Here is a 23,610-nt window from a genome sequence, read left to right as displayed (position 1 = left end):
TGGAAATTATGAAAAGGAACCAATTGGGAATTCTAGGACATAAAATAATATCTTCAAAGAAAACACTTTAGAGGAGCTGATACATGTTTACAACATGGATGGAGTTCAAAGACTTTATGCTACGTAAAAGAAACAACAAGAATAAAACTATGTAAGGTATGATTCCATTTCTATAAAATTTCTGGATAAGGCAACAAATATATAAGGAATGTTATTTAGTGGTTACCTGGAGCTAGGGAAAAAAGTATATAATGATTATAAATGAGGATCGGGCAACTTTTAGGGATGATGCAAATTTTCTATATGTGAATTGTGGTGATGACACACAGCTCTGTGGACTTAGTAAAAAATCATTGACTGGTAATCTTAATGTATCCAAGTTTGGGAAGGGGTAATGAAGAGTTGTTGGTGATGGGGTAATTCTGTTAAAAAGAAGGAAAAAGTTCTAGTGATCAATAGTGCAATAGGGCATGTAGAGTTTACAATAATTTACTACATTTCAGAAGAGCTAGAATCTTTCAAATGTTCCCAATAGAAACCAATGATAAATGTTTCAGGTCAATCATACACATATTACCCTAGTATGATCATTATGTGTCATACGCTTGTATGAAAATATAACCTGTACTCCTTGAATATGTACAATTACTATGCTTCAATAAAATGTTTTCTAAACAGCTACAAGATTAGCTACTCACCCCATTCTCTGAAGTGGAGGACCACATTACAGGCTTCATATCTGGGCAAAACATGACAGAGGAAAAAAACAAAGAAAAAAGCAAAGGCAAACTCTTAGAAAATACTCAACAGTAAAAATAACAAAGCACTGATATTGCTTTGTTCCTGAGAGGTTCCATTGTCATTATTTAAAACAGGCAGAGCGTTCCCTCAGTATTGGCATTAACACACCAATTAGATACCCAGTACATATCACAGTTACTGGACCCCTTCTTAATACAATCATTTTAATGTCCTCATGTCAAGGAAATATGTCCAGAAAAAGGTGAAAACAGGCCGGGCGCGGTGGCTCACGCCTGTAATCCTAGCTCTGGGAGGCCGAGGCGGGTGGATTGCTTGAGGTCAGGAGTTCGAGACCAGCCTGAGCAAGAGTGAGACCCCGTCTCTACTAAAAATAGAAAGAAATTATCTGGCCAACTAAAAATATATATACAAAAAATTAGCCGGGCATGGTGGCTCATGCCTGTAGTCCCAGCTACTCGGGAGGCTGAGGCAGTAGGATCGCTTAAGCCCAGGAGTCTGAGGTTGCTGTGAGCCAGGCTGATGCCACGGCACTCACTCTAGCCCGGGCAACAGAGCGAGACTCTGTCTCAAAAAAAAAAAAAAAAAAAAAGGTGAAAACACACACGTGCTCCTAGTGCTATTACGCTGACACTGAGGGGATACAAAATAAGCCAGCATCTGAAAGTCTTACATGTCCTACTAGAGGGCCACTCATCTGGACCTCAGATTGACATCTGCCATGTGTCATCACCGTCCTCGGACACTTAGGCTCATCATCGATCCAGACAATAACCCTTCCAACAAACAAGTATTTTCCACAGCCAGGCTTTTTTGTGCAGGATAATCTCATGCTTTACCAATGGAGAAAAGTAAATGTACATTAGATGTTTTTTTTAGTACCTGCTTAGTGGAATGCTCATAGAAAAAACATGAAAAAAATGACCTTCGATTACTCTAATAAAATTAGATAAAAAGTACAAGGGAAATTTCAGTAAACTTTAAATCAACTAAAACTATAAGGAATAAGTCATGTACTGAAGTAATATATAGTATCATTACAGAACAAATAAGAACAAAAACATGTATACTTGGAAGGTGACAGATATATATTAAAAAATTTAATATTCAGTACACGACAATTCCATTACAAGATTATTTTCTCTCTTCAAAAAATGGTAAAAAAGAGAAATATGTAAGTCATTCCCCAAAATCTTGTTGGTTACTTCAAAAAGATATGGAACAAAATGCGAAGAAACAAAAAAGAAGATTCCTTGAACAGGGAAGACACATCCACGGGCAAATACATGTACTGTAAAAAGAATCTCCTTTAAGCCGCTGAAGGAATGAACACATAGACCTTGAAGTTCTGACTTCACCAGCGCCAGACACACAGAAGAATGGCAAGAGTACCAAAGTGGTTGCTCACCTCTCTTCCCTGAAGTACAACAACTTGTTCTCATTCTTAACCTGTAACAAAGCATCATATAAAAATATAAATCAGGTCAGAAATGCACCAAATTATTTAGAAACAAATTGCCACATTAGGTCCTTTTTAATTACTTATCATACAGGCATCCCAGCATCCTAGTCCTTGTGATAAACATCAGAGTGGATCTTTTGTCACCTTTGTCCTTTCATTTATTCACTTGTTTCCTCCCTGAAACCTTAATCGGCAGTTTCCTCAATACCAAGCTATCTGAGTTAGTCACACAGCAGTTTTTGCTCGAAAGCAAAGTTCTAAAGCTGTATTCAACCGAAAAGATTTTATGAGAATACCCTATGGTGTGAAAAATGGAAGGTACAGGGTAATGGCAGTGTGGGATCTTTAGGGAGGACATCAATTGGGCCAGTGCAGAAAGGGTTATTTGTCCTGTTCTAGTAGAATAGATGGCCACTCGGCTGCACCTCAACATCCTCAGGTACTTGTGCTTATCCTGGATCCAGACAAGTCCACTTCCAATAAATAAGGATTCCTCACACCACACTAACGCCCCGAAACCTTTATCACCTGCATTCATCTTATAGCAGATTACAGCATAGGTGGAAGTTTCAGTTGACTTTAGTGAAGCTGGCCGCAATGGCAACAGCAGAAGCATCTCAGGAACCTTCGGTCTGGAGCAATACTTGAAGTGATACTGCAGTGGGACAGTTGTCAATGATAATATAGTACTCAATATAATAGAAACCAAAACCTGGAGTTAACTGTGAACTTGGATTGTATCATTTCAAAGACTATTAATATTTGTCAGGACATATGTGACGTAAGTATCCAATGTGGGAATTTTCCTGTCAGATTGGTTTCTAGGCCGTAACCAAAGCATATACATGTGTTCGAGTTACACGCATAGGACAATTCCCCACGTTACTCTATATATCGGACTAGGACTAACATGATTTCAACATAATCCACATCCAGGCTAGACAATTCTCCTTCAGGAATCCTTGCCTTCCATAAACAACAAATACAGCAAAATACCTCAGTATTTTCTTATTCGGTCCTCATTAGTATTGTGCAAAATATAATTGCTTTCAGAAGCTGTGTAAAATCTCCCGGTCAAAGAATACTTTAGTTATTTTCCTGATTTGGCCCACTTTTTAACATCTTCTCAGTTTCGTTTAATGCTCTATTATTGGCAAGCATAAGAAATATTAATCAGAAATGACTGAAAATAATACATAGATGGTGTAATATATGCAAGAACAATGCATGCAAACTATTAAGCACTACAGCGAACTCACGATCAACAGCTATAATTGAAGATTCAATCTACATTAATAAAGATCTTATTAATAAATTTTGAATTGAAATCTCTCACCCAGGAAGAAAGGTGAGGAGTGTAGGTTCCATTTTGATATATACAACATACACCCAGCGGACTATACACTTCAATACGTGTAGATAGCAAAATGTTAAATGTATGCTTCCACTTCACAACGACTTGACATATGGTGAAATTTAAAGGATCATTTATTTCTCACTACACTCCAAGTTCTGTGTGAAACTAAAAAAGAAGCCGAGAGAAAATCAGCCTTCCTTCTCATTCTACTCGAAATGTCTGATACAGAATAAAATAAAAGTAAGATAAGATGAAGCAAAAAAATGGAATCCAGAATCCTGATAAACTAACAGGCAGATGCAACATTTTCAGAAAGAGCAGAGAAATAATAAAAACTCTGTCATAAACAATGAAAGAAGACAATGGCAGGAATGTGTTAATAGATGGTAGATTCATAAGGAAAATGGAAATTATGAAAGGGAGCCTAGTGGGAATTCCAGGACATAATGTAATATCTTCAATAAAAAGACTTCACATGAGCTGATACAGGCTGACAACATGGATGGACTTCAAAGACTTTATGCTAAGTAAGAGCAACAACAACAAAACTACTACATATGGTATGATTCTAGTTATATATAATTTCTGGATAAGGCAAATCCATATAGAGAGAAAGCTGCTTATTGGATACCTGGGGCTAGGGAACAAAGTATACATTGATTATAAGTGGCGATGGGGCAACTTTTAGGGATGATGCACAGTTTCTAAATGTGAATTGTGGAGATGGACACACAACTCTGTCGACTTAGTAAAAAATCATTGACTTGTACACTTCATGTGTCCTTGTTTGGGAAGGGGTAATGAAGAGTTGTTGGTGAAGGCGTAATTCTGTTCAAAAGAAGGAAAAATTCTAGTGTTCAATAGTGCAATAGGGCAAGTAGAGTTAACAATAATTTATCGTATTTCAGAAGACCTAGAATTTTTCAAAGGTTCCCAACAGAGAGCAATGATAAAGGTTTCAGGTCAATCATGACCCAATTACCCAGGGCATGACACATAATGATCTGTCATCTGCCCGTATTAAAATATAACATGTACTCCTTGAATATGTACAATTACTATGCTTCAACAAAAATTAGTTTAAACAATCACAAGTTTAGCTACTCATCCCATTCTCTGACGTGGAGGACCACATTGCTGGCTTTGTATCTGGGCAAAACATGACAGGGGAAAAAAAGAAAAGAAAACAAGCGAAGGCAATCTCTTAGAAAATCCTCAACAGTGAAAGTAACAAAGCACTGATATTGCTTTCTTCCTGAGCGGTTCTATTGTCATTATTGAAAAGAGGCATAGCGTTCCCTCGGTATTGGCATTAACACACCAATGAGATTTCCAGTACGTATGACTGTTGCTGGACCCTTCCTTAATACAATCATTTTAATGTCCTCATGTCAAGGAAATATGTCCAGAACACGGGGAAAACACAGACGTTCTCCCAGTGCTATTACGCTGTCCCTGAGTGGTTACAAAATAAGCCAGCATCTCAACGTCTTACTTGTCCTACCAGAGGGCCACTCATCTGGACCTCAGATGTACATCTGCCATGCGTCGTCGCCGTCCTCGGACACTTAGGCTCATCATCGATCCAGACAATACCCCTTCCAACAAACAAGTATTTTCCACAGCCAGGCTTATTTTGTGCAGGCTAATCTCATGCTTTACCAATGGAGAAAAGTAAATGTACAGTGGATGTTTTGTTTAGTACCTGCCTAGTGCAATGGTCATAGAAAAAACAAAAAAAAAATGACCTTCGATTGTTCTAATAAAATTAGATAAGAAGTACGAGGGAAATTTCAGTAAACCAGTAAATCCACTAAAACTTTAAGGAATAAGTCAGGTACCGAAGTAACATATGGTATCATTACAGAAAAAATAAGAACAAAAACCTCTATCTTGGGAAGGTGCCAGATAAATATTAAAAAATTTAAGATTCAGTACACGAGAAATCCAATATAAGTTTATTTTCTCTCTTCAAAAAATGGTGAAAAAGAGAAATACGTAAGCCATTCCCCAAAATCTTGTTGGTTACTTCAAAGAGATATCGAAAAAAAAGGAAGAAACAAAAAAAGAAGATTCCTTGAACAGGGAAGACACATCCACGGGCAAATATATGTACTGTAAAAAGCATCTCCTTTAGGCCGCCGAAGGAATGAACACATAGGCCTTGAAGTTCTGACTTCACCAGCCACAGACACACAGAAGGATGGCAAAAGTACCAGAGTGGTTGCTCACCTCTCTTCCCTGAAGTACAACAACTTGTTCTCATTCTTAACCTGCAACAAAGCATCATACAAAAATGTAAATCAGGTCAGAAATGCGCCAAATTATTTAGAAACAAAGTGTCGCATTAGGTCCTTTTTCATTACTTATCATACAGGCATCCCAGCATCCTAGTCTTTGTGATAAACATCAGAGTGGATCTTTTGTCACCTTTGTCATTTCATTTATTCACTTGCTTCCTCCCTGAATTCTTAACCTGCAGTTTCCTCGATACCAAGCTATCTGAGTTAGTGACACAGCAGTTTTTGCTCGAATGCAAAGTTCTAAAGCTGTATTCAACCAAAAAGATTTTATGAGAATACCCTGTGGTGCGAAAAATGGAAGGTACAGGGTCATGGCAGTGTGAGATCTTTGAGGAGGACATCAATTGGGCCAGTGCATAAGGGGTCATTTGTCCTGTTCTAGTAGAATAAATGGCCACTCAGCTGCACCTCAACATCCTCAGGTACTTGTGCTTATCCTGGATCCAGACAAGTCCACTTCCAGTAAATAAGGATTCCTCACACCACACTAACGCCCCAGAACCTTTATCCCCTACATTCAGCTCATAGCGGATTACAGCACAGGTGGGCCTTTCAGTTGACTTTAGTGAAGCTTGCCGTAATGGCAACGGCAGAAGTATCTCAGGACCCTTTGGTCTGGAGCAATACTTGAAGTGATACTGCAGTGGGACAGTTGTCAATGATGATATAGTACTCAATAGAATAGAAACCTGGAGTTCACTGTGAACTTGGATTGTATCATTTCAAAGACTATTAATATTTGCCAGGACGTATGTGACATAAGTATCCAGTGTGGGAATTTTCCTGTCAGATTGGTTTCTAGTCCCTAACCAAAGCATATACATGTGTTCGTGTTACACGTATAGGAAAATTCCCCACGTGACTCTATTTATCGGACTAGGAATAACATGATGTCAACATAATCCAAAACCAGGCTAGCCAAATCTCCTTCAGGAATCCTTGCCTTCCATAACCAACAAATACAGCAAAATACCTCAGTATTTTCTTATTCAGTCCACATTAGTATTGTGCAAAATACATTTGCTTTCAGAAGCCGTGTAAAATCTCCCGGTCAAAGAAGACTTTACCTATTTTCCTGATTTGGCCCACTTTTCAACATCTTGTCAGTTTCGTTTAATGCTCTATTATTGGCAAGCGCAAGAAATATTACTCGCAAATGACTGAAAATAATAAATAGATAAGTATAATATAGCCAAGAACAATACACGCAAACTACTAAGCATTATAGCGAACTCACAATCAACAGCTTTTATTGAAGATTCAATCTACATTAATAAAGATCTTATTAATAAATTTTGAATTGAAATCTCTCACCCAGGAAGAGAGGTGAGGAGTCTAGGTTCTATTTTGATATATACAACATACACCCCGCGGAATAGCCACTTCAATACGTGTAGATGGCATAATGTTAACTGTATGATTCCATTTCACCACGACTTGACTTATGGGAAAGTTAAAGGATCATTTCTTTCTCACTACCTTCCAAGTTCTGTCTGAACCAAAAAAGAAGCCGAGAGAAAATCAGCCTTCACTCTCATTCTACTCGAAACGTCTGATAAACAAAAAAATACAAGTAAGACAAGATGAAGCAAGAAAATGGAATCCAGAATCCTGATAAACTAACAGGCAGATGACCCATTTTCAGAAAGAGCAGAGAAATAATAAAAACTCTGTCATAAACAATGAAAAGAAGACAATGGCAGGAATGTGTTAATAGATGGTAGATTCATAAGGAAAATAGAAATTATGAAAGGGAACCAAGTGGCAATTCCAGGACATAAAGTAATATCTTCAATAAAAAGACTTCACATGAGCTGATACATGCTGACAACATGGAGGAACTTCAAAGAATTTAAGCTAAGTAAAACAAACAACAACAGAAGTACTATATATGGTATGATTCCAGTTATATAAAATTTCTGGAAAAAGCAAATCCATATAGACAGAAAGCTGCTTAGTGGTTACCTGGGGCTAGGGAACAAAGTACACATTGATTATAAGTGGGGATGTGGCAACTTTTAGGGATGATGCATAGTTTCTAAATGTGAATTGTGGAGATGGACACACAACTCTGTCGACGTAGTAAAAAATCATTGACTTGTGCACTGAATGTGTCCTTGTTTGGGAAGGGGTAATGAAGAGTTGTTGGTGAAGGGGTAACTCTGTTCAAAAGAAGGAAAAATTCTAGTGTTCAATAGTGAAATAGGGCAAGTAGAGTTAACAATAATTTACCATATTTCAGAAGAGCTAGAATTTTTCAAATGTTCCCAACAGAGAGCGATGATAAAGGTTTCAGGTCAATCATGACCCAATTACCCAGGTCATGACACATAATGATGTGTCACCTGCAATTACTGAAATATAACATGTACTCCTTGAATATGTACAATTACTATGCTTCAACAAATGTTATTTTAAACCGTCACAAGTTTAGCTACTCACCCCATTCTCTGACGTGTAGGACCATATTGCAGGCTTTCTATCTGGGCAAAACATGACAGGGGAAAAAAAGAAAAGAAAAAAAGCGAAGGCAAACTCTTAGAAAATCCTCAACAGTGATAGTAACAAAGCACTGATATTGCTTTCTTCCTGAGCGGTTCTATTGTCATTATTGAAAAGAGGCATAGCGTTCCCTCGGTATTGGCATTAACACACCAATGAGATTTCCAGTACGTATCACTGTTGCTGGACCCTTCCTTAATACAATCATTTCAATGTCCTCATGTCAAGGAAATATGTCCAGAACACGGTGAAAACACACACGTGCTCCCAGTGCTATTACGCTGTCCCTGAGGGCTTACCAAATAAGCCAGCATCTCATAGTCTTACTTGTCCTACCAGAGGGCCACTCAGCTGGACCTCAGATGTACATCTGCCATGTGTCGTCACCGTCCTCGGACACTTAGGCTCATCATCGATCCAGACAATCCCCCTTCCAACAAACAAGTATATTCAGCAGCCAGGCTTATTTTGTGTAGGCTAATCTCATGCTTTACCAATGGAGAAAAGTAAATGTACAGTAGATGTTTTGTTTAGTACCTGCTTACTCGAATGCTCATACAGAAAACAAGAAAAAAATGACCTTCGATTGTTCTAATAAAATTAGATAAGAAGTACGAGGGAAATTTCAGTAAACCAGTAAATCCACTAAAACTTTAAGGAATAAGTCAGGTACCGAGGTAACATATGGTATCATTACAGAACAAAGATGAACAGAAACCTCTATCTTGGGAAGGTGCCAGATAAATATTAAAAAATTTAATATTCAGTACATGAGAATTTCATGACAAGATAATTCTCCCTATTCAGAAAATGGTCACAAAGAGAAATACGTAAGTCATTCCCCAAAATCTTGTTGGTTACTTCAAAAAGATATGGAAAAAAAAGGGAAGAAATAAGAAAAGAAGATTCTTTGAACAGGGAAGACACATCCACGGGCAAATATATGTACTCTAAAAAGAATCTCCTTTAAGCCGCCGAAGGAATGAACACATAGACCTTGAAGTTTTGACTTCAACAGCCTCAGACACACAGAAGGATGGCAAAAGTACCAAAGTGGTTGCTCACCTCTCTTCCCTGAAGTACAACAACTTGTTCTGATTCTTAACCTGTAACAAAGCATCATATAAAAATATAAATCAGGTCAGAAATGTGCCAAATTATTTAGAAACAAAGTGCCACACTAGGTCTCCTTTAATTACTTATCATACAGGCATCGCAGCATCCTAGTCCTTGTGATAAACATCAGAGTGGATCTTTTGTCACCTTTGTCATTTCATTTATTCACTTGCTTCCTCCCTGAATTCTTAACCTGCAGTTTCCTCGATACCAAGCTATCTGAGTAGGTGACATGACAATTTTTGCTTGAATGCAAATTTCTAAAGGTGTATTCAACCAAAAAGATTTTATGAGAATACCCTGTGGTGCGAAAAATGGAAGGTACAGGGTCATGGCAGTGTGAGATCTTTGAGCAAGACATCAATTGGGCCAGTGCAGAAGGGGTTATTTGTCCTGTTCTAGTAGAATAAATGGCCACTCGGCTGCACCTCAACATCCTCAGGTACTTGTGCTTATCCTGGATCCAGACAAGTCCACTTCCAATAAATAAGGATTCCTCACACCACACTAACGCCCCAAAACCTTTATCCCCTACATTCAGCTCATAGCGGATTACAGCACAGGTGGGCCTTTCAGTTGACTTTAGTGAAGCTTGCCGTAATGGCAACAGCAGAAGTATCTCAGGACCCTTTGGTCTGGAGCAATACTTGAAGTGATACTGCAGTGGGACAGTTGTCAATGATGATATAGTACTCAATAGAATAGAAACCTGGAGTTCACTGTGAACTTGCATTGTATCATTTCAAAGACTAGTTTTTTTTTTTTATTTCAGCTCATCATGGGGGTACATAAGTTCAGGTCATATACATTGTCCATGTCCTGCCCATACCTCTGAGTCAGAGTCCCAAGCGCGTTCGTTCTCATTCTCCAGACAGTGCGCCTGGCACTCATCATGTAGTCATACCTCCATCCCCTCCCCCCGCCACCTCCCCGGGTCTGCACCTTCAAGCATGACCATTCCCCAGAGGGTGCACAACGCACTCATCATGTAGGCATACACCCATCCCCTCCCCCCACCCCCCATCCCAGTCTGATATCCAATTGGTATCCTTCCCCGATGTACATTTAGGTGATCATCAGGGAAACCAGTTTTCTGGTGAGTACATGTGATGCTTGGTTTTCATTCTTCGGATACTTCACTTAGTATAATGGGTTCCAGCTCTCTCCAGGAGAACCAAAGAGATGTCGTATCATCGTTATTTCTTATAGCTGAGTAGTACTCCATGGTGTACATATACGACAGTTTACTAATCGATTCGTGGATTGATGGGCACTTGGGTTGTTTCCACATCTTTGCGATTGTGAATTGTGCTGGTGTCTTTGTTAAAGAATGACTTTTGTTCTTCTGGGTATATGCCCAATAATGGGATTGCTGGATCAAATGGTAGGTCCACTTGAATCTGTTTAAGGTATCTCCATATTGCTTTCCATAGGGGTTGCACTAGTTTGCATTCCCACCAGCAGTGTATGAGTGTTCCTGTCTCTCCGCATCCATGCCAACATGTGTTGTTTTGGGATTTTTTGATAAAGGCCATTCTCACCGGAGTTAAGTGGTATCTCATTGTGGTTTTGATTTTCATTTCCCTGATGATTAGGGATGTTGAGCATTTTTTGATACATTTTTTGGCCATTCTTATGTCTTCTTTTGAAAAATTTCTATTCATGTCCTTTGCCCATTTTTTGATAGGATTGTTTGATTTTTTCTTGCTGATTTTCCTGAGTTCTAAATAGATACTTGTTATCAGTCTTTTATCTGATGTGTAGTATGCGAAAATTTTTTCCCATTCTGTAGGCTGTCTGTTTATTTTCGTGACTGTTTCTTTGGCTGTGCAGAAGCTTTTTAATTTAATGGGCCTGACTGACATCTACAGGACATTCTACCCAAAATCCACTGAATATACATTCTTCTCATCGGCTCACGGAACATTCTCTAAGATTGACCATATCCTAGGCCATAAAGCAAGTCTTAAAAAAATTAAAAAAATAGAAATCATACCCTGCATCTTCTCAGATCACAATGGAATAAAAATAATCATGAACCCTAACAGGAACTCTCATTCCTACTCAAAGTCATGGAAGCTAAACAACCTTCTGAATAACAATTTTGTAAAGGAAGAAATTAAGTGAGAAATCAAAACATTCTTTGAATTAAATGACAAAGGTGACACAACTTATCAAAATCTATGGGATGCAGCTAAAGCAGTCCTGAGAGGAAAATTCATTTCCATAAATGCCTATTTCAAAAAGACAAACAACTTACAAATAGACAACTTAATGAATAGACTCAAAGAGCTGGAGAAAGAAGAACAGACTGACCCCCAAACCCAGCAGAAGGCGAGAAATTGTTAAGATCAAATCAGAATTAAATGAAAAAGACAACAAAAATACTATAAGGGAAATTAATAAAACAAAAAGTTGGTTCTTTGAAAAGATAAATAAAATAGACACACCACTAGCTAGACTAACCAAGAGCAGAAAAGAAAAATCTTTAATAACTTCCATCAGGAACATAAAAGGAGAAATCACAACCGAAGCCACAGAGATCCATGACATTAACTATGAATATTACGAAAATCTTTTTGCACACAAATTGGAAAATGAGGAGGAAATGGACAAATTTTTAGAAACACACAGCCTTCCCAAGCTCAATCAGGAAGAAATAGAATTCCTGAATAGACCAATATCAAGAACTGAAATTGAAACAGCAATAAAAAACCTTCCCAAAAAGAAAAGCCCTGGTCCAGATGGGTTCACACCTGAATTTTACCATACATACAAAGATGAACTGGTGCCCATCCTACATAAACTATTCTTCAATACTGAGAAGGATGGAATTCTCCCCAACACATTCTACCAAGCCAATATAACACTGATACCAAAACCAGGAAAGGATGCAACAAAAAAAGAAAACTACAGACCAATTTCTCTCATGAACGTAGATGCAAAAATTCTCAATAAAATCCTAGCAAATCGTATCCAAGTGCTGATTAAAAAAATAATTCATCACGACCAAGTAGGTTTCATCCCAGAGATGCAGGGGTGGTTCAACATACGAAAATCTATAAATGTAATTAACCACATAAATAGAAGCAAAAATAAAGACCATATGATCCTCTCGATAGATGCAGAAAAAGCATTTGACAAAATTCAACACCCTTTTATGATAAAAACACTTAACAACATAGGCATAAATGGGACCTACCTAAAAATAATACAAGCCATATATGACAAACCCACAGCCAACATCATACTGAATGGGGAAACATTGAAAGCATTCCCACTCAGAACTGGAACCAGACAAGGCTGCCCGCTGTCCCCATTACTTTTCAACATAGTATTGGAAGTCCTTGTGAGAGCTATCAGACAAGAGAGCAGAATCAAAGGTGTCCAAATAGGGACAGAAGAGATCAAACTCTCACTCTTCGCTGATGATGTGATGTTGTATCTGGAAAACCCCAAGGACTCAACCAAGAGACTCCTGGAATTAATTAACGAATTCAGTAATGTCTGAGGTTACAAAGTCAATACACACAAATCAGAGGCATTCATATATGCCAATACCATTCAATCGGAGAACCAAATTAAGGACTCAATACCTTTCAAAATAGCAACAAAGAAAATAAAATATCTAGGAATATATTTAACTAAAGAGGTAAAGGACCTCTATAAAGAGAACTATGAAACGCTAAGGAAGGAAATTGCAGAACACGTAAATAAGTGGAAATCCATACCATGCTCATGGACTGGAAGAATTAACATCGTTAAAATGTCTATACTACCCAAAGTAATCTATAGATTCAATGCAATTCCTATTAAATTACCAACATCATTTTTCACAGATTTAGAAAAAATAATTATACACTTTGTATGGAAACAGAGAAGACCCCGTATAGCAAAAGCAATCTTAAGCAATAAAAACAAAATGGGAGGTATTGATTTGCCAGACTTCAAACTATACTACAAAGCTGTGGTTCTTAAAACTGCTTGGTATTGGCACAAGGGCAGGGACACAGACCAGTGGAACAGAACAGAAAACCCAAATATAAAACCATCCTCATATAACCATCTAATCTTTGACAAAATAGACAAAAACATACTCTGGGGACAAGAGTCCCTATTCAACAAATGGTGCTGGGAAAACTGGATAGCCACATGTAGAAGACTGAAACAAGACCCACAGATTTCACCTCTCACAAAAATCAAATCACGGTGGATAACAGATTTAAACCTTAAAAGGGAAACGATTAGAATTCTAGAAGAAAATGTAGGAAAGACTCTCACAGACATTGGTCTAGGCAAAGAATTTAAGAAGAAAACCTCTAAGGCAATCGCAGCAACAACAAAAATAAACGAATGGGACCTGATTGAATCAAAGACTATTAATGTTTGCCAGGACGTATGTGACATAAGTATCCAGGGTGGGAATTTTCCTGTCAGATTGGTTTCTAGTCCCTAACCAAAGCATACACATGTGTTCGTGTTACACGCATAGGACAATTCCCCACGTGACTCTATTTATCGGACTAGGAGTAACATGATTTCAACATAATCCAAATCCAGCCTAGCCAATTCTCCTTCAGGAATCCTTGCCTTCCATAACCAACAAATACAGCAAAATACCTCAGTATTTTCTTATTCGGTCCTCATTAGTATTGTGCAAAATACATTTGCTTTCAGAAGCTGTGTAAAATCTCCCGGTCAAAGAAGACTTTACTTATTTTCCTGATTTGGCCCACTTTTCAACATCTTGTCAGTTTCGTTTAATGCTCTATTATTGGCAAGCGCAAGAAATATTCATCGCAAATGACTGAAAATAATTAATAGATAAGTATAATATATGCAAGAACAATACATGCAAACTACTAAGCACTAGAGCGAACTCACAATCAACAGCTCTCATTGAAGATTCAACCTACATTAATAAAGATCTTATTAATAAATTTTGAATTGAAATCTCTCACCCAGGAAGAGAGGTGAGGAGTCTAGGTTCTGTTTTGACATATACAACATACACCCAGCCTAATAGCCACTTCAATACGTGTAGATGGCATAATGTTACTGTATGATTCCATTTCACCACGACTTGACTTATGGTGAAAGTCAAAGGATCATTTCTTTCTCACTACTCTCCAAGTTCTGCTTGAAACCAAAAAAGAAGCCGAGAGAAAATCAGCCTTCACTCTCATTCTACTCGAAACGTCTGATACAAAAAAAAAATAAAAGTAAGACAAGATGAAGCAAGAAAATGGAATCCAAAATCCTGATAAACTAACAGGCAGATGACCCATTCTCAGAAAGAGCAGAGAAATAATAAAAACTCTGTCATAAACAATGAAAAGAAGACAATGGCAGGAATGTATTAATAGATGGTAGATTCATAAGGAAAATGGAAATTATGAAAGGAAACCGAGTGGGAATTCCAGGACATAATGTAATATCTTCAATAAAAAGACTTCACATGAGCTGATACATGCTGACAACATGGATGGACTTGAAAGACTTTATGCTAAGTAAGAGAAACAACAACAAAAGTACTATATATGGTATGATGCCAGTTATATAAAATTTGTGCATAAGGCAAATCCATAAAGACAGAAGGCTGCTTAGTGGTTACCTGGGGCTAGGGAACAAAGAATACATTGATTATAAGTGGGGATGGGGCAAGTTTTAGAGATGATGCACAGTTTCTAAATGTGAATTGTGGAGATGGACACACAACTCTGTCGACTTAGTAAAAAATCATTGACTTGTACACTGAATGTGTCCTTGTTTGGGAAGGGGTAATGAAGAGTTGTTGGTGAAGGGGTAACTCTGTTCAAAAGAAGGAAAAATTCTAGTGTTCAATAGTGAAATAGGGCAAGTAGAGTTAACAATAATTTATCATATTTCAGAAGAGCTAGAATTTTTCAAAGGTTCCCAACAGAGAGCGATGATAAAGGTTTCAGGTCAATCATGACCCAACTACCCAGGTCATGACACATAATGATGTGTCATCTGCCCGTATTAAAATATAACATGTACTCCTTGAATATGTACAATTACTATGCTTCAAGAAAAATTATTTTAAACAGTCACAAGTTTAGCTACTCACCCGAAACTCTGACGTGGAAGACCACATTGCAGGCTTTCTATCTGGGCAAAACATGACAGGGGAAAAAAAGAAAAGAAAACAAGCGAAGGCAATCTCTTGGAAAATCCTCAACAGTGAAAGTAACAAAGCACTGATATTGCTTTCTTCCTGAGCGGTTCTATTGTCATTATTGAAAACAGGCATAGCGTTCCCTCGGTATTGGCATTAACACACCAATGAGATTTCCAGTACGTATCACTGTTGCTGGACCCTTCCTTAATACAATCATTTCAATGTCCTCATGTCAAGGAAATATGTCCAGAACACGGTGAAAACACACACGTGCTCCCAGTGCTATTACGCTGTCCCTGAGGGGTTACCAAATAAGCCAGCATCTCAACGTCTTACTTGTCCTACCAGAGGGCCACTCATCTGGACCTCAGATGTACATCTGCCATGTGTCGTCACCGTCCTCGGACACTTAGGCTCATCATCGATCCAGACAATCCCCCTTCCAACAAACAAGTATTTTCCACAGCCTGGCTTATTTTGTGCAGGCTAATCTCATGCTTTACCAATGGAGAAAAGTAAATGTACAGTGGATGTTTTGTTTAGTACCTGCCCAGTGGAATGGTCATAGAAAAAACAAACAAACAAAAAAAGACCTTCGATTGGTCTAATAAAATAAGATAAGAAGTAGGAGGGAAATTTCAGTAAACCAGTAAATCCACAAAAACATTAAGGAATAAGTCATGTACCGAAGTAATATGTGGTATCATTACAGAACAAATAAGAACAAAAACCTCTATCTTGGGAAGGTGCCAGATAAATATTAAAAAATTTAATATTGAGTACACGAGAATTCCATTACAAGTTTATTTTCTCCCTTCAAAAAATGGTGAAAAAGAGAAATACGTAAGCCATTCCCCAAAATCTTGTTGGTTACTTCAAAAAGATATCGAAAAAAAAGGGAAGAGACAAAAAACGAAGATTCCTTGGACAGGGAAGACACATCCACGGGCAAATATATGTACTGTAAAAAGAATCTCCTTTAAGCCGCCGAAGGAATGAACACATAGGCCTTGAAGTTCTGAGTTCACCAGCCCCAGACACACAGAAGAATGGCAAAAGTACCAGAGTGGTTGCTCACCTCTCTTCCCTGAAGTACAACAACATGTTCTCATTCTTAACCTGTAACAAAGCATCACATGAAAATATATATCAGGTCAGAAATGCGCCAAATTATTTAGAAACAAAGTGCCACACTAGGTCTTCTTTAATTACTTATCATACAGGCATCCGAGGATCCTAGTCCTTCTGATAAACATCAGAGTGGATCCTTTGTCACCTTTGTCATTGCATTTATTCACTTGCTTCCTCCCTGAATTCTTAACCTGCAGTTTCCACGATACCAAGCTATCTGGGTTAGTGACACAGCAGATTTTGCTGGAACGCAAAGTTCTAAAGCTGTATTCAACCAAAAAGATTTTATGAGAATACCCTGTGGTGCGAAAAATGGAAGGTACAGGGTCATGGCAGTGTGAGATCTTTGAGGAGGACATCAATTGGGCCAGTGCAGAAGGAGTTATTTGTCCTGTTCTAGTAGAATAAATGGCCACTCGGCTGCACCTCAACATCCTCAGGTACTTGTGCTTATCCTGGATCCAGACAAGTCCACTTCCAGTAAATAAGGATTCCTCACACCACACCAACGCCCCAAAACCTTTATCCCTTACATTCAGCTCATAGCGGATTACACCACAGGTGGGCCTTTCAGTTGACTTTAGTGAAGCTTGCCGTAATGGCAACAGCAGAAGTATCTCAGGACCCTTTGGTCTGGAGCAATACTTGAAGTGATACTGCAGTGGGACAGTTGTCAATGATGATGTAGTACTCAATAAAACAGAATCCTGGAGTTCACTGTGAACTTGGATTGTATCATTTCAAAGACTATTAATATTTGCCAGGACGTCTGTGACATAAGTATCCAGTGTGGGAATTTTCCTGTCAGATTGGTTTCTAGTCCCTAACCAAAGCATATACATGTGTTCGTGTTACACGCATAGGACAATTCCCCACGTGACTCTATTTAAGGACTAGGAGTAACATGATTTCAACATAATCCAAATCCAGGCTAGCCAATTCTCCTTCAGGAATCCTTGGCTTCCATAACCAACAAATACCTCAGTATTTTCTTATTCGGTCCTCGTTAGTATTGTGCAAAATACATTTGCTTTCAGAAGCTGTGTAAAATCTCCCGGTCAAAGAAGACTTTACTTATTTTCCTGATTTGGCCCACTTTTCAACATCTTGTCAGTTTCGTTTAATGCTCTATTATTGGCAAGCGCAAGAAATATTAATCGCAAATGACTGAAAATCATAAGTAGATAAGTATAGTATATGCAAGAACAATACACGCAAACTACGAAGCACTACAGCGATCTCACAATCAACAGCTCTTATTGAAGATTCAATCTACATTAATAAAGATCTTATTAATAAATTTTGAATTGAAGTCTCTCACCCAGGAAGAGACGTGAGGAGTCTAGGTTCTATTTTGATATATACAACATACACCCAGCGGAACAGAGACTTCAATACATGTAGATGGCATAATGTTAACTGTATGATTCCATTTCACCACGACTTGACTTATGGGAAAGTTAAAGGATCATTTCTTTCTCACTACCTCCAAGTTCTGTCTGAAACCAAAAACGAAGCCGAGAGAAAATCAGCCTTCACTCTCATTCCACTCGAAACGTCTGATACACAGAAAAATACAAGTAAGGCAAGATGAAGCAAGAAAATGGAATCCAGAATCCTGATAAACTAACAGGCGGATGACCCATTTTCAGAAAGAGCAGAAAAATAATAAAAACTCTGTCATAAACAATGAAAAGAAGACAATGGCAGGAATGTGTTAATAGATGGTAGATTCATAAGGAAAATGGAAATTATGAAAGGGAACCAAGTGGGAATTCCAGGACATAAAGTAATATCTTCAATAAAAAGATTTCACATGAGCTGATACATGCTGACAACATGGATGAACTTCAAAGAATTTAGGCTAAGTAAAACAAACAACAACCAAAGTACTAAATATGGTATGATGCCAGGTATAGAAAATTTCTGGATAAGGCAAATCCATATAGACAGAAAGCTACTTAGCGGTTACCTGGGGCTAGGGAACAAAGTATACATTGATTATAAGTGGGGATGGGGCAACTTTTAGGGATGATGCACAGTTTCTAAATGTGAATCTTGGAGATGGGCACACAACTCTGTCGACTTAGTAAGAAATCATTTACTTGTACACTTAATGTGTCCTTGTGTGGGAAGGGGTAATGAAGAGTTGTTGGTGAAGGGGTAACTCTGTTCAAAAGAAGGAAAAATTCTAGTGTTCAATAGTGAAATAGGGCAAGTAGAGTTAAAAGTAATTTATCATATTTCAGAAGAGCTAGAATTTTTCAAATGTTCCCAACAGAGAGCGATGATAAAGGTTTCAGGTCAATCATGACCCAATTACCCAGGTCATGACACATAAGGATGTGTCATCTGCCTGTATTAAAATATAACGTGTACTCCTTGAATATGTACAATTACTACGCTTCAACAAAAGTTATTTTAAACAGTCACAAGTTTAGCTACTCACCCCATTGTCTGATGTGAAGGACCACATGGCAGGCTTTCTATCTGGGCAAAACATGACAGGGGAAAAAAAGAAAAGAAAAACAGCGAAGGCAAACCCTTAGAAAATCCTCAACAGTGAAAGTAACAAAGCACTGATATTGCTTTCTTCCTGAGCGGTTCTATTGTCATTATTGAAAAGAGGCATAGCGTTCCCTCGGTATTGGCATTAACACACCAATGAGATTTCCAGTACGTATCACTGTTGCTGGACCCTTCCTTAATACAATCATTTTAATGTCCTCATGTCAAGGAAATATATCCAGAACACGGTGAAAACACACACGTGCTCCCAGTGCTATTACGCTGTCCCTGAGGGCTTACCAAATAAGCCAGCATCTCAAAGTCTTACTTGTCCTTCCAGAGGGCCACTCATCTGGACCTCAGATGTACATCTGCCATGTGTCGTCACCGTCCTCGGACACTTAGGCTCATCATCGATCCAGACAATACCCCTTCCAACAAACAAGTATATTCCACAGCCAGGCTTATTTTGTGCAGGCTAATCTCATGCTTTACCAATGGAGAAAAGTAAATGTACAGTGGATGTTTTGTTTAGTACCTGCTTACTGGAATGCTCATACAAAAAACAAGAAAAAAATGACCTTCGATTGTTCTAATAAAATTAGATAAGAAGTACGAGGGAAATTTCAGTAAATCAGTAAATCCACTAAAACTTTAAGGAATAAGTCAGGTACCGAAGTAACATATGGTATTATTACAGAACAAAGATGAACAAAAACCTCTATCTTGGGAAGGTGCCAGATAAATATTAAAAAATTTAATATTCAGTACACGAGAAATCCATTACAAGATTATTCTCCCTCTTCAGAAAGCGGTCAAAAAGAGAAATACGTAAGTCATTCCCCAAAATCTTGTTGGTTACTTCAAAACGATATCGAAAGAAAAGGGAAGAAACAAAAAAAGAAGATTCCTTGGACAGGGAAGACACATCCACGGGCAAATATATGTACTGTAAAAAGAATCTCCTTTAAGCCGCCGAAGGAATGAACACATCGACCTTGAAGTTCTGACTTCATCAGCCCCAGACACCCAGAAGAATGGCAAAAGTACCAAAGTGGTTGCTCACCTCTCTTCCCTGAAGTACAACAACTTGTTCTCATTCTTAACCTGCAACAAAGCATCATATGAAAATATAAATCAGTTCAGAAATGCGCCCAATTATTTAGAAACAAAGTGCCACACTAGGTCTTCTTTAATTACTTATCATACAGGCATCCCAGCATCCTAGTCCTTTTGATAAACATCAGAGTGGATCTTTTGTCACCTTTGTCATTTCATTTATTCACTTGCTTCCTCCCTGAATTCTTAACCTGCAGTTTCCTCGATACCAAGCTATCTGAGTTAGTGACACAGCAGTTTTTGCTTGAATGCAAAGTTCTAAAGCTGTATTCAACCAAAAAGATTTTATGAGAATACCCTGTGGTGCGAAAAATGGAAGGTACAGGGTCATGGCAGTGTTAGATCTTTGAGGAGGACATCAATTGGGCCAATGCAGAAGGGGTTATTTGTCCTGTTCTAGTAGAATAAATGGCCACTCGGCTGCACCTCAACATCCTCAGGTACTTGTGCTTATCCTGGATCCAGACAAGTCCACTTCCAATAAATAAGGATTCCTCACACCACACTAACGCCCCAAAACCTTTATCCCCTACATTCAGCTCATAGCGGATTACAGCACAGGTGGGCCTTTCAGTTGACTTTAGTGAAGCTTGCCGTAATGGCAACAGCAGAAGTATCTCAGGACCCTTTGGTCTGGAGCAATACTTGAAGTGATACTGCAGTGGGACAGTTGTCAGTGATGATGTAGTACTCAATAGAATAGAAACCTGGAGTTCACTGTGAACTTGGATTGTATCATTTCAAAGACTATTAATATTTGCCAGGACGTCTGTGACATAAGTATCCAGTGTGGGAATTTTCCTGTCAGATTGGTTTCTAGTCCCAACCAAAGCATATACATTTGTTCGTGTTACACGCATAGGACAATTCCCCACGTGACTCTATTTAAGGACTAGGAGTAACATGATTTCAACATAATCCAAATCCAGGCTAGCCAATTCTCCTTCAGGAATCCTTGCCTTCCATAACCAACAAATACAGCAAAATACCTCAGTATTTTCTTATTCGGTCATCGTTAGTATTGTGCAAAATACATTTGCTTTCAGAAGCTGTGTAAACTCTCCAGGTCAAAGAAGACTTTACTTATTTTCCTGATTTGGCCCACTTTTCAACATCTTGTCAGTTTCGTTTAATGCTCTATTATTGGCAAGCGCAAGAAATATTAACCGGAAATGACTGCAAATCATAAGTAGATAAGTATAGTATATGCAAGAACAATACACGCAAACTACGAAGCACTACAGCGAACTCACAATCAACAGCTCTTATTGAAGATTCAATCTACATTAATAAAGATCTTATTAATAAATTTTGAATTGAAATCTCTCACCCAGGAAGAGAGGTGAGGAGTCTAGGTTCTATTTTCATATATACAACATACACCCAGCGGAACAGACACTTCAATACATGTAGATGGCATAATGTTAACTGTATGATTCCATTTCACCACGACTTGACTTATGGGAAAGTTAAAGGATCATTTCTTTCTCACTACCTCCAAGTTCTGTCTGAAACCAAAAACGAAGCCGAGAGAAAATCAGCCTTCACTCTCATTCCACTCGAAACGTCTGATACACAGAAAAATACAAGTAAGACAAGATGAAGCAAGAAAATGGAATCCAGAATCCTGATAAACTAACAGGCGGATGACCCATTTTCAGAAAGAGCAGAGAAATAATAAAAACTCTGTCATAAGCAATGAAAAGAAGACAATGGCAGGAATGTGTTAATAGATGGTAGATTCATAAGGAAAATGGAAATTATGAAAGGGAACCAAGTGGGAATTCCAGGACATAAAGTAATATCTTCAATAAAAAGATTTCACATGAGCTGATACATGCTGACAACATGGATGAACTTCAAAGAATTTAGGCTAAGTAAAACAAACAACAACCAAAGTACTAAATATGGTATGATGCCAGGTATAGAAAATTTCTGGATAAGGCAAATCCGTATAGACAGAAAGCTGCTTAGCGGTTACCTGGGGCTAGGGAACAAAGTATACATTGATTATAAGTGGGGATGGGGCAACTTTTAGGGATGATGCACAGTTTCTAAATGTGAATTGTGGAGATGGGCACACAACTCTGTCGACTTAATGAAAAATCATTGACTTGTACACTGAATGTGTCCTTGTTTGGGAAGGGGTAATGAAGAGTTGTTGGTGAAGGGGTAACTCTGTTCAAAGGAAGGAAAAATTCTACTGTTCAATAGTGAAATAGGGCAAGTAGATTTAACAATAATTTATCATATTTCAGAAGAGCTAGAATTTTTCAAAGGTTCCCAACAGAGAGCGATGATAAAGGTTTCAGGTCAATCATGAGCCAATTACCCAGGTGATGACACATAATGGTGTGTCATCTGCCCGTATTAAAATATAACGAGTACTCCTTGAATATGCACAATTACTACGCTTCAACAAAAGTTATTTTAAACAGTCACAAGTTTAGCTACTCACCCCATTGTCTGATGTGGAGGACCACATGGCAGGCTTTCTATCTGGCCAAAACATGACAGGGGAAAAAAAGAAAAGAAAAACAGCAAAGGCAAACCCTTAGAAAATCGTCAACAGTGAAAGTAACAAAGCACTGATATTGCTTTCTTCCTGAGCGGTTCTATTGTCATTATTGAAAACAGGCATAGCGTTCCCTCCCTATTGGCATTAACACACCAATGAGATTTCCAGTACGTATCACTGTTGCTGGACCCTTCCTTAGTACAATCATTTTAATGTCCTCATGTCAAGGAAATATGTCCAGAACACGGTGAAAACACTCGTGCTCCCAGTGCTTTTACGCTGTCCCTGAAGGCTTACCAAATAAGCCAGCATCTCAAAGTCTTACTTGTCCTACCAGAGGGCCACTCATCTGGACCTCAGATGTACATCTGCCATGTGTCGTCACCGTCCTCGGACACTTAGGCTCATCATCGATCCAGACAATACCCCTTCCAACAAACAGGTATATTCCACAGCCAGGCTTATTTTGTGCAGGCTAATCTCATGCTTTACCAATGGAGAAAAGTAAATGTACAGTGGATGTTTTGTTTAGTACCTGCTTACTGGAATGCTCACACAAAAAACAAGAAAAAAATGACCTTCGATTGTTCTAATAAAATTAGATAAGAAGTACGAGGGAAATTTCAGTAAACCAGTAAATCCACTAAAACTTTAAGGAATAAGTCAGGTACCGAAGTAACATATGGTATCATT

General features: G+C 38.3%; 6 non-coding genes across 6 annotated transcripts; all 6 read right to left on the bottom strand.

Moving 5' to 3' along the window:
* Positions 1 to 1,458: 1,458 nt before the first annotated feature.
* LOC123645511 lies at positions 1,459 to 1,524 on the bottom strand. The gene has a single exon (XR_006737622.1). It is a non-coding gene; the product is annotated as a small nucleolar RNA SNORD109A (small nucleolar RNA).
* A 3,575-nt stretch (positions 1,525 to 5,099) lies between these two features.
* LOC123645561 lies at positions 5,100 to 5,165 on the bottom strand. Its single transcript, XR_006737676.1, has one exon. It is a non-coding gene; the product is annotated as a small nucleolar RNA SNORD109A (small nucleolar RNA).
* Positions 5,166 to 8,736: 3,571 nt separating this feature from the next.
* On the bottom strand, positions 8,737 to 8,802 carry LOC123645560. The gene has a single exon (XR_006737675.1). It is a non-coding gene; the product is annotated as a small nucleolar RNA SNORD109A (small nucleolar RNA).
* A 7,201-nt stretch (positions 8,803 to 16,003) lies between these two features.
* Positions 16,004 to 16,069, bottom strand: LOC123645559. The gene has a single exon (XR_006737674.1). It is a non-coding gene; the product is annotated as a small nucleolar RNA SNORD109A (small nucleolar RNA).
* Positions 16,070 to 19,634: 3,565 nt separating this feature from the next.
* On the bottom strand, positions 19,635 to 19,700 carry LOC123645558. Its single transcript, XR_006737672.1, has one exon. It is a non-coding gene; the product is annotated as a small nucleolar RNA SNORD109A (small nucleolar RNA).
* Positions 19,701 to 23,268: 3,568 nt separating this feature from the next.
* LOC123645557 lies at positions 23,269 to 23,334 on the bottom strand. The gene has a single exon (XR_006737671.1). It is a non-coding gene; the product is annotated as a small nucleolar RNA SNORD109A (small nucleolar RNA).
* Between the last annotated feature and the right edge of the window lie 276 nt (positions 23,335 to 23,610).

The sequence above is a fragment of the Lemur catta genome, chromosome 9, assembly GCF_020740605.2.
Source record: "Lemur catta isolate mLemCat1 chromosome 9, mLemCat1.pri, whole genome shotgun sequence".
NCBI lineage: Eukaryota > Metazoa > Chordata > Mammalia > Primates > Lemuridae > Lemur > Lemur catta.
The sequence above is the reverse complement of the archived record's forward strand: the minus strand, read 5'-3'. Positions and strand labels throughout refer to the sequence as shown.